We start from the raw sequence: 12479 nt of genomic DNA, 5'->3' as shown, positions 1-12479 counted from the left end.
GCTCACTGCCACCTCTGCCTCCCGGGTAACAGAAAAACCTGTTGATCAAGCAAAGTAAGTCTGAGTACTTATTTTAATGCTTACTTTTAAAGCAAGTAGGTAGGGCATCAGTCATATTAGCCTTACTGAAGAAAGGAAGAACACTACCTCTGTAGAGAATCAGTAGTATGTGAGAAAGATATTTCAAGGAAGGATATTTATAGAATTTGGGGGTCTGAACTCAAACAGTTTAAGATGGTCTTACAAAGAAAGAAACTGATGGGAATTCGGCACAATTTTTTTTTTCTTTTTAAGACAGAGTCTCATTCTGTCACCCAGGTGCACTGCAACCTCCACCTCCCAGGCTCGAGCAATTCTCCTGCCTCAGCCTCCCAAGTAGCTGGGACTGCAGGCACCCACCACCACACCCAGCTAATTTTTTTTTTGTATTTTTAGTAGAGATGGGGTTTCACTATGTTGGCCAGGCTGGTATCAAACTCCTGGCCTTGTGATCCACCCACCTCAGGCTCCCAAAGTGCTGGGATTACAGGTGTGAGCCACCGTGCCTGGATGAGCACAGCTGACAACATTTAGGAGAGTTAGGATTAGTAGATACAGAGAAGTAAAGGTCTTCATGCAAGCCTTGATAAATCAACTGTAATGTAAGTGAGCTTTTTGCCTATTTGAGCAGTCTCTTATCCTAACAGGAGAGTTCTTTGGCCAGATGAGCAAACTATTTTCCCCAGTATGTTAATTTCTTGAAGCAAACAATAAATGTATTTGTTGGTTTACCACCTTATCTTCCTGGGCAAAAATTTCCTAGAAGACTTGTATCATGTTGACCCAAGTGGTCTTAGTCCTCGTTAAACAAGACCAGCTTCTTAGCCTGAAATCCCGTCTCATAAAAGTGGAGGACTATTTTTGCTGTCTGTTCCTTTTGTACTGTGAATTTACTGCGGGTAGGGCATAAGTCTTACACTCCTGGATGTGGGGTTTATTTTTACATATTTATAGCCAAATGTATAATAATTATTATTTATAATATTTGCTTTCATTTTCTGTTTTTTAAAAACTTAATAGTACAACACAATCATTTTCCCATTATATATTATACAATGTTTGTAAAAACTATTTTGATGGTTCTGTTGAGATTGTTGAAATTATATCATTAGCTAGATTCCAAGAAATTGAATCACTAAGACAAAAGGTATAAATCTTTCTAGAACCTTCATAAATATTATCAATTGCTTTCCTAAGTAATTTTCCAATTTCCATACCTTTCAGCCAAATATGAGAGGTCCTATTTTACTAAACTCTCCATAACACTGGATGTTAATATTTTAAAAAATACTTGCTAATTTGCTAGTGCTGCTGCTATCTTGTTATATGGATTTATATTTGTTTGATTCCTAAAAATGCTCAGACTATTTTCATACACGTGTTTGCTGGTTCTATAAATTCTTAAATTATTTGCTGTATTTTTCAAAATGGTACTTAGGTCATCAGGCATATAAAATTAATTAATCACACTTTTCAGTTTATAGTTTATTGTCCTCACAGGTTAGTACAATTACTCTCTTGAAAATGTTCTTTTTCACCCTTCTTCTCTGATTCCTACCATACACATCCATCATTATTATTATTATTATTATTGTTGTTGTCGTTATTATTTTGAGATGGAGTCTTGCTCTGTCTCCCAGGCTGGAGTTCAGTGGCATGATCATGGCTCACTGCAACCTCCACCTCCCAGGTTCAAGCAAATTCTCCTGCCCCAGCTTCCCAAGTAGCTGGGATTACAGGTGCTCACCACGATGACTGGCTAATTCTTTTGTATTTTTAGTAGAGTCAGGGTTTCACCATGTGGGCCAGGGTGGTCTCGAACTTCCAACCTCAAGTAATTCATCTGCCTGAGCCTCCCAAAGTGCTGGGATTATAGGTGTGCACCACTGCGCCCGGTCCATACGTACCCATTCTAAAGCATTTGTTATACATACTTAAATATGCACATATCCTTAGAAAACATGTTACATTGTGTGTGTATATGCCAATTAATAAATAGAATCTAGTTATAAATCTCATTGTTTCCCCACTTTTGCACTTAACCCTATGTTTTGAGGCCTATCAATGGTGTTTTATGCATATCTATTCCATCACTTCTTTCCCAGCATTGTATTTCACAGCATACTACATATTAGTTGCAGTAACACTAGTTGCTGTGATAAACAAACTCCAAAGCACATAACGCTAAACACAACTGAAGGTTATTTCTTGCTCTTAAAATCCAAAAAAATGGCTATTCCTCATTGGTATGCAGGTTTCCTCCACAGCGGTGATTTAGAGAACCCCTCTGTCTCTATCCTGTGGCTCTGCCTTCTTCAACACAGCTTCCAAGATGGTTGCACCCACCTGCATTGCACTGGCAGCAGGTGAAAGGCATAAATATCTTGTGTGAGAGGTTTTCGTGGGCGTGGAATAGCAACATCATTTCCATTCATATTCTTTGATTAGACCTCAGTCAAATGGCTGTGCCTAACTGCCATGAAGACTGGACAGTGTAGTCTATCTGTGTGTCTTGGAAGAAAATGAGATAGATTTGGTGAGCCACTAACCAATCTTGCCAGAGTGAGCATCCATCATATGTTTCTCAATTTGTGATAATGGACACCTAGGTTGCCCTCACTTTCCCATCACTTTGATAAAGCCATGTGGAAGGTCCTTGTACATTTCCTCCTAAAAACCTTTGTGAGTTCTCTGTGATAAATACTAACACTCTTATTTGGTTTCACCTATCTATTTTTTGCCATTCTGACGTCCAAGTTTAAAAAGTGGTATCTTGTGATTGCATTCCTCTGATTACTAATAAATTTGAGCATCTCTTCTATTTTGGGCTTCTGCTTCTGTGAATAGCTTGTTGTTTTTCTATGCCGTTCTTTTGCAGGGTTTCCTGTGGCATTTTCTTTCTTACTGATTTGCATGAGTTTTTATATAACCTAGAAGATAATCACTCTTTTGTTTTAGATACTATAAATAGTCTCTCTAAATCAGACAGCTGCTTTTAACTTGATCTGCATTAAACAGAAATCCTTAATAGTGACATAATCAAATCCTTCAAATTTTGGGCTTATTATATTTTCTTGGGTTTTTTTTTTTTTTGAAGTATTTTCCTATTTTAGGTCACAGAGATAATTTCCTGTATTTTCTTCTTTTATGTTACCATTTCTTTTGTTTACATTTCAAATACAGTATAAAACAAAGATTTATTTCTCTGCATATAATAAACTAGTTTTCCTAAAATCATCTCTAAATAGTCTATCATTTTTCTCTGATTTCCGATTTATCATCCATAAATTTTTCTTGCACACATGGTTTTATTTCAGAGCTCTCTTGTTTGTCCATTAGTGTGTCTATTCGTGTGTCATTATAATACAGTTTTGTTTCTATGGCTTTGCAGTATGTTTTATTACACACATGACAGGCTGGATTATGTCAAACTAACCCTACTGCTGAGAGCAACAATAAACATTCGGCGGGGGGGTGGGGGAAATTAACTAAAAAGCTCACAGAAGCTCACAGAGCAACCAAAAGCGGCTAAGACTTCAGAAGCCAAGATCTGGAGCTCACTAAGGAATCCTCATATTGACTTTCACTTTTCTCGAGCGGTATTCTCTAATTTCTGAAACGGGGAAGAGAGGTTGAGCAAAAAGTGATGAATGGCTGGGAAGAAAGATGCTGGCATTCGGGGCTACCACAGCAATGGACACATTAAGGGTCAAGATCCCAAAGAGGAAGAAGCCACAGAAAAGAAAGCCTAAATTTGTGAGCAATTTTCCTGCAAGGCATTTGCCAGTTCCTAAATCACAGCTGTGTGGGACATAGCTGAGAAACCAAGCAGAAATTAAGGCCAACCTAGAATTCTGTACCCATAGGAATATCCTTCAGAAATGAAGATGCAATAAAAATGTTTCAAATGAACAGAAACTTAAAGAAACTTCAGAAAAAGAAAAAAAAGAGTATCTGTGAATAATACACTTGCAGTAAAATAAATACCAAAGGGAATCCTTCAGGCAGAAGAAAAATCATTGCAAATAGAATTCATGACAAACTAATGAGAAGTGGAAAGTTAATTAATACAAAAGAAAAAAAAAAGGGCCAGGTGTGGTGGCTCATGCCTATAATCCCAGCACTTTGGGAGGCCGAGGCAGGTGGATCACGAGGTCAAGAGATCGAGACCATCCTGGTCAACCAGGTGAAACCCCGTCTCTACTAAAAATACAAAAATTAGCTAGGCATGGTGGCGCGCGCCTGTAGTCCCAGCTACTCAGGAGGCTGAGGCAGGAGAGTTGCTTGAACCCAGGAGGCGGAAGTTGCAGTGAGCCGAGATCGCGCCATTGCACTCCAGCCTCGGTAACAAGAACAAAATTCCCTCTCAAAAAAAAAGAAAAAAGAAAAAAAGAACAAATGAGATAAATAGTAAGATGATAGCCTTAAGCCAAATTTTATCAGTAATCACATTACATATAAATGGCTAAATAGTTCAATTAAAAGGCTAAGATTGTCTGGGCCCTGTGGCTCAGGCCTATAATCCCAACACTTTGGGAGGGCAAAACAGGTGGATTGCTTGAGCCCAGGAGATCCAGACTAGCCTAGGCAACATGGTGAAACTCAATCTCTATAAAAAATACAAAAACTAGCCTGGCGTAGCAGCACATGCCTGCAGTCTCAGCTACTCCAGAGACTGAGATGGGAGAATCACCTGAGCCCAGCAAGTTAAGGCTGCAGTGAGCCGTGAATGCACCACTGCACATCAGTTTGGGTGACAGAATGAGACCCTGTTGCAAAAAAAAATAAAATAATATGAAAAAGAGTACATGCAGAAAATACACACTCAATATGGATATATTATGATTTGTGTGTACATGAAATGTGTATTTAAAGCAAATATATTCTGCCTACAAAAGACATATTTTGAATTTGAAGACATGGAAAGTTTGAAAGCAAAAGAATGTAAGACAAATGCTTGAAGAAAACTAATATAGCTTTACTAATATAAAACCAAGTAAACTTTAAAGGAATAAATATTAATAGAGATAAAGAGAAACACTTCTCATAGTAAATGGTTAATTTCAACAGGAAGAAGTAACCATAATTTCATATGAGATACTAACATAGCCTTAAAATATATCATGTAAAAGTGGACAGATGTAATTAAGAAATGGACAAATCCACAATCACAGTTGAAAATTTTAACTTTATCAGTAACTGGTAGTATAAGCACAAAAATATAAGGATATGAAATATTTGAGTAATGGAGTTACATTGACCTGACAAAATTAAAACACTACACTCAACAAGAACAGAAAGCACATTCTTCTCAAGTACACATTGGACATTTCCTCCAGATAAATCACATGCTGAGACATAATCAAACTTCAATAAATATTAAAGGAATGAAATTCCACAGATTATGTTATTTGACTGTGGAACTAAGCCAAACATCTATCATATGTAGATAATAATACAACCCCCAACCACTTTGAAATTAGGTAGGACATCTAAATAACTTATGAATAAAAAAAAAATGACACGAGAATTAGAAAATATTTTTAACTGAATAATAATAAAAACACAACATACCAAAACTTGCAGGATAATTACAACTAAAAGTTCTCAAATCCAAATCTATTGCTTCAAAATTATTCAGATCATAACTTCATTTGTTCTTGTCTAAATACTTTTTTGATTTCCTATATCACCAACCCTAGCAAAATTAAAAGGCAGGATAAGAGAAAAACCACTTATGAAAACAAAGATAAGGTGGGAGAACAAAACTAAGGAAAAAACAAAGAAACTGTGGCTTGACATATTTGAAAGGTTTGCATCATCTTGGTGTATTTGCTGTGTAAATAAGTATGTTAGAGAAGTTGATGCAATTTCTTAATTTGATTCTTGTAATAAGCATATATAATTTTATTTTTAAACTGTAGGATGTCAACCAGACAGTGATTAGAGGAAAATGTATGGCCTTAAATGTGTATTTGGAAATGAAAAAAAAAAAAAGATTAAAAATTGGCTGGGCATGGTGGCTCATGCCTGTAATCCCAGCACTTTGGAAAGCAGAGGCAGACGGATCACTTGAGGTTAGGAGTTCGAAACCAGCCTGGCCAACATGGTGAAATCCTGTCTCTACTAAAAATACAAAAATTAGCCAGACGTGGTGGTGCATGCTTGTAATTCCAGCTACTTGGGAGGCTGAACCAGGGAGGAGGAGATTGAAGTGAGCCAAGGTTGCACCACTGCACTCGAGCCTGGGTGACAGAGCCAGACTCTGTCTCAAAAAATAAAAAAAAGATTAAGAATTGAAAAAGAGGAATCTAAAAGGAACAACAAATTAGGATCAAATAAAGAAAAATCAAAGAAGTAGTAAAAAGCAAAAATCTGGGCCAGGCGCGGTGGCTCACACCTGTAATCCCAGCACTTTGGGAGGCCAAGGCGGGTGGATCACGAGGTCAAGAGATCGAGACCATCCTGGTCAACATGGTGAAACCCCGTCTCTACTAAAAATACAAAAATTAGCTGGGCATGGTGGCGCATGCCTGTAGTCCCAGCTACTCGGGAGGCTGAGGCAGGAGAATTGCCTGAACCCAGGAGGCAGAGGTTGCGGTGAGCCGAGATTGCGCCATTGCACTCCAGCCTGGGTAATGAGCAAAACTCCGACTCAAAAAAAAAAAATAAATAAAAAGGCAAAAATCTGTGAAATAGAAAAAAAACTTGCAATATGGAAAATAAATCCAAACATTCATTCTTTGAAAAAGTTAAAAAACATTGATAGGGCAGGTACAGTGGCTCATGCCTGTAATCCTAGCACTTTGGGAGGCTGGAGTGGGAGGAGGCTGCAGTGAGCTGTGATCGCTTCACTGTAGTTAAGCTTGGGTGACAGAGTGAGACCTTATTAAAAAAAAAAAATTGATAAATGGTAGTAAGACTAATTAAGAAAAACAAAGACAGAATATGCATTACCAGTATCAGGAATGAAAAAAAGCAAGCTATGAAAACAGATGCTACAAATATTAAAATGATAAAAAGATATTATAAAAAATATATGCTAATAAATTTGAAAATTTGAAGTGAATAAATTCTTTGAGAAACCCCATTTACCAAAACAAACATAAGAAAAAGTACAAAATGTACATATACCTACACCTATTTTTAAAACTTTAATCCATAATTAGAAACCTCCCCTCAAAGAAAACACTAGCAGAGAAAAAAGGGAAAAATTCCTCAACTTTCAGGCCAGCATAACATTGATATCAAGATGTAATAAGGTTATTACAAAAAGAACTTACAGACTAATGTTTCTAATAAACAATAGAAGAAGGGTGGGTGTAATGGCTCACGCCTGTTATCCCAGCACTTTGGAAGGCTGAGGCAGGCAGATCACCTGAGGTCAGGAGTTCGAGACCAGTCTGGCCAACATAGTAAAAATCTGTCTACTTAACTAAAATTATAAAAATTAGCTGGGCATAGGGGCACGTGCCTGTAATCCCAGCTACTCAGGAGGCTGAGGCAGGACAATCGCTTGATCCTGGGAGGTGGAGGTTGCAGTGAGCCAAGATGGCACCACTGCATTCCAGCCTGGGTGACAGAGTGAGACTCCATCTCAGAAAAAAAAAAATTTTTTTTTTATCCAACTCCATTACTCAGGAAACCTCTTCAGAGCTCCCCTTGTCTGGAGGGCCCCTGACCCCAACTCTAGGAGGCCAGAGCTTGGATCTCAGTTGTATGAACTGGAGCTGGTTACTTAATCTCTTTGTGCCCACTTTTCTTCATCTGTAACATGAGACCTTGTAACCTAACTCACTGGCTCACAAGCTCAAAACAGAGTGAGAAGAACATTCAAACACATTGCCAGGGGAGTGTAAACTGGATGTATTTTCTGGAAAGTAATTTGGCTAGATATATTCAGAAATATTCAAATCCTGTGAGCTGGTAATTCCATTACTAGAAATTTATTATTGGCACATAACCAGATATACAGACAAAAATGCAAGGAAAAAGATGTTTGTGGCACTATTATTTTAATAGCAATATTTTGGTAAACATCTTGAAAGTCCAACAATCAGAGCATGGCCACCAAAACTGTGACACATCTATTCTGATAAATGCAGCCATTATGAATTGCTATAGCAGAATGTTTGGTAACATTGAAAAATGCCCATGACTTTGTTAAATTAAAACAAAACAAAAAAACAATTCAGAACTCTTTGTGTGGTATGGCTCCAATTTTGTTTCATGAACTATATATGTCTATGGGCTTAGAAAAAAAACTAGTTGAAAATTTACTGAAAATCTTATTGCTATTGGTATAATTCTATATATATTTAAAATTGACATTTGAAAAATTTTCCCAGCATTCCTCATAAGCATGTGTTGCTTTGTAATAAGAGAAGCAAATATTTTAAAAGTAACCCAAATTAAAACTATTTGTGGAAAACTGCTTTGAAAATCATTGTGGTACACAAATGTGAGATATTATAAGTGCATATCTGGGGCTTTAGAAGCACAGACAGATTCCTGCTGAAATCAATACATTTAACTGCAAGGAAGATAAATGGGTGAGTGGGTGGCCATGCTGAGCACAGCTCCTAAGGCATGCGCTCCCCCTGCCTGCCCCGCCCCTGCAGCCTAGCAGCGACCAGTCCTGCCAGCTCTAAGCCCTGCTTGTTTTTCTGTTCCCCCTGGATCCACCACCCAGCCCTCCTTCTGGTAGGTAAGAACGAGACTGTCTGGTCTTGTCTGCTGGGTGAATCATGCCTCAGAAATAGGAAGTGGCCTCAGGGCCAGCAGGGCCTGTCTCCATAGAAGAGCTGGGACTAGCCTCATATGTGACGTCAGCTGAGTGCTGAGGGTTTCACTGCAGTTTCCGGGCTAGATGGCAGGCGTGGGTGTGGCCATGTTTCTGGGCTTCTGGGCCAGGTCCTGATGGAATGCTAAAGTGATACGACCAGGCACAGGTGAGGAGAAGGCTGCTTCTCCTGTGGTATGATTAGAGGGCATCCTTAGGTCTCTCTGGCGCTGACTCACTCTCCTCCCATCCTGAAATCACAATTATAAGAACTCCTTTGCCAGGGAAGACAACTGAAAGGAGCGGACATGGAGGCTCCTGCTGAAATGCATGTGGATCACACAGGGCAGCCCCATCTTAGTATTAGCACCAGGCTCTGGAAACAGTTGAGCTTAGGTTTGGACCCCAACTCCACTACTGCTTGGGGATGTCCCTTGGTGTCTCTGATGACAAAAGGCACTTACATATGCCAAGCATATGTCAGGTACAATTCTAAGTGACCTTCTTCTATTAACTCACAACAACCTTATTAGGAAGATACTCATAATCGCACCCATATTGCAGAGGAGGAAATTGAGGCACAGGGTGGTGAATTAACTTGCTCACGGTCTCACTGGATCAGCACTAGGATGAGTCCACACCCAGTGTGGCTCTTATGCTTTTAATAACCAGGTTTGGGAATCTTATTGGTATCAGATGGGATAATAATAGAAACTATGACTTATTAGGGGCTTACTCACTGTACTAATTGCTATATAGGAATTTTCCCAATGCGAGGATGAGGCAAGGACTATTGTTAGGTGCTCACATCACCCTGGCAGGGCAGCTAACTGTATACAAGGCCCTCTGTGAAGGGCTGGGCCTTCAGGAGATTGCTATGGCATAAGGAGTTAAAACGTGTCCATAACAACTGTGATTCATGGTAGAATCATAGCTTGATGGAGCTGGAAGAAAGCTTAAAGGTCATCTGGTTGATACTCATTTTTACTGATGACAAGAACCAGAGTGTGTGTGGGAGGGTGGTGGGGAGGTTTATTCCCACAGAGTTTTGGGAGATTTAGCGAGATGATAACAACAGCCAGCACTTGCTGAGTTAGGGTGCTGTGTGTGCATGCCTGTTTATCTCAGTCAACCTTCCAACCAGATGAGGGAGGCACTGTTGTTATCCCAGGTTCACAGATAGGGAAACGCAGATGTTGAGAAGTTGAGCAAGTACCTTGCCCAGCAGCACACAGCTAGCAAGTGGTGGAGCGGGGATGCTTGCAGCTGGATTCCAGAGCTCGGTGCTGACCCACTGCGCTCATCCCAGTTATGGAAGGAGGTTAAAAGACCTGGGAAGAAGCTGGACTAGGTGGATAGGAAAGGGCTTTGGAGACTACAAAGTCTTGTGCAGACACAAGTAATTATTAGGAGGTAAAGGTCCCAAGAGAGGTATAAAGGGGTCAGAACTCAGGGCAAAATCAAGGAAGATCTCCAGGATGAGGTGGCATTTGCTTTGGATGTGGACCTGTGCTCCTGGGGTAGGAGTGAGGACTATCCAGAGTATGTGTAGGATGGTGGTGGGGTTTCCTCCAGCCTTTCCCCATTGGCATGGAATGGCTCAATAAGTTAGTTAATTGGCACCTTAGCCCATGTGAAGTGACTAGGACCACAGAAAGTGTTGGGCACGTAAAGCTGGGGTCCTGACTGCAAAGAACAGGATGGGTGGGGAGAACTGAGACGGGAATAAGGAGGGCACAGAAGGTTGGTAGCAGGTGGGTTGTGGGTGGCCAGACAGCCTGAGTTCAAATCTTGGTGTTCTCCCACATTCTAGTTATGAGGCCACGGGCAAGCTACTCCACAGCTCTCTGCCTCAGTTTCTTTATCTAAATAATGGGAACGATAATAATGGTATGCACTTCAGAGGCTTGTGTAAATATAACATGTTCATCTGTGTGAAATGTTTGCTGTGATGCCTGGGACAGATATTTCTGTCATTCTAATCCCAGGATGCCGATTGATACCACCATCCAGTGAAGAATGGGGTTAGAAGGAAGCAGACACATGTCTACTTCAGCCTACTTTCCTTGTAAAGCTAAATCTGGGAGAGATGAATGGCTTTGCAAAATAACACAGACTAGCCACCCCCTCTCCTCCATCCTTGGTTTTGTTTTTGCCAGTCATTAGATTTGCTTTTCAGGGAAAGGCAAGGAGAGTGGGAGGCAGAGGAGGCAGAGGCGAGTGGGCTGCCAGTCCTATCAGCCCTGCACGGGGTTGATAGACTCTTAGTGGTTTCTGAGTTACCACTCTTATTTCTGACATAACCCTTGTGCAGCTCTGTCGGAATTTCTGAAGTCTTGTTAATTAGCCTCCCCAGCCCCTTGTATACTGTGGGTTTACTCTCCATTCTTGGGGCAGACACATTATTGCAGAGAAAATGCAGATGGGGAGAAAGTCCTTTCTTCAGCAGGTTAATGGCAAAACAGAAGGATGACTGCCAGGGTGGGAGGAGGGGAGTAAGAGGGAAGAGAAACTAGCACTCTTCCGTAAGACCAGGCTTGGTGAAGATGCTGGCATGTTCCCGTTACACCAGCCCTTCAAGGAAAAGATGTAATTCCATTGTACAGAAATGGAATTACATTGTAGAAACTGGCCCAGAGCCACAGCTTGTCTGTTGATATGGAAATCCCACCCAGATCTATTCAACACGGACAGTCACCATCTTCCGCTATAGTACATGAGAGGGGTATAGCACTAAAACCAGTGTCTTTACTGGTGGTTGAAAAATAACATTTTTGCATGCACTTTATCTGAGAAACTCCATTGACTCAGAGCTGCAGACTGGGTTGACCTGACTTGGAAAAAGAACGCTCCATGGAGAGTATGGCAAATTCTGCTCATAGGCCACTATAATGCCTAAAAAGCAAATGCAGGGAAAGGTCAGTCCTGCCGCGTTTCCAGGTGGAAGGCTGCAGTTTGTTGTCATCGGCAAATCAATCTCCGTCGGGATATAACTACTTGTCATTCTGTTTCACTATTGCACATTTGCTCAGTGGCGCTCTGTCCAGGGAGGGGGAAACAGGTCAGAAGCACAAGGGACTATTTCTGGGCCCTGGCCTTTGGGTAAGCATCCTTGTCCTGTTTATACATCCTCCCTCCAGATTTGCACAACCTGACCACAGAAGCGTCACCCTACAAGCCCAGGTAAACAGAGGCAACTACATAGTCTCCAGTCAGCCAATAGCTATTGAGAAACCAAGGGAGCCCAGAAGCCTATACTAAGCAACTTTGATAAACACAGAAGAAAACAGGAGCCCAAGCCTCCTGACTTTGGGCTGCTGGAGCAAAGATGTATTCCCATCCTGGGGTGGAGGCCACCCAATGCAAGTTCTGAGTCCCTCTCCAGCATGACCCTTGGAGCAGTCACCCCTTCTGGCACCCATCCAGTTATACCACCAAGTTGAGGTGGAGAGGGCAAGAGGAAGAAGGAAGTCTCTTATTCAGCAATGAGTCTGGATGAATTAGTTCTCCCTTAGAAAACAAAACTGGAAGAAGGGGCCTGTGTCTGGACTTTTACAACACCTTCTTCAAAAATTTGGTTGGGAATAGAATGTAGAATGATGCAGGAATATAATCGTACCCTAAGGCTTCGAGGAGAGGGTTTTCTTTTTTTTTTTTT

Source organism: Cebus imitator, unplaced genomic scaffold, assembly GCF_001604975.1.
Source record: "Cebus imitator isolate Cc_AM_T3 unplaced genomic scaffold, Cebus_imitator-1.0 Scaffold496, whole genome shotgun sequence".
Classification (NCBI taxonomy): Eukaryota; Metazoa; Chordata; class Mammalia; order Primates; family Cebidae; genus Cebus; species Cebus imitator.
This window is presented reverse-complemented; position numbering follows the sequence as displayed.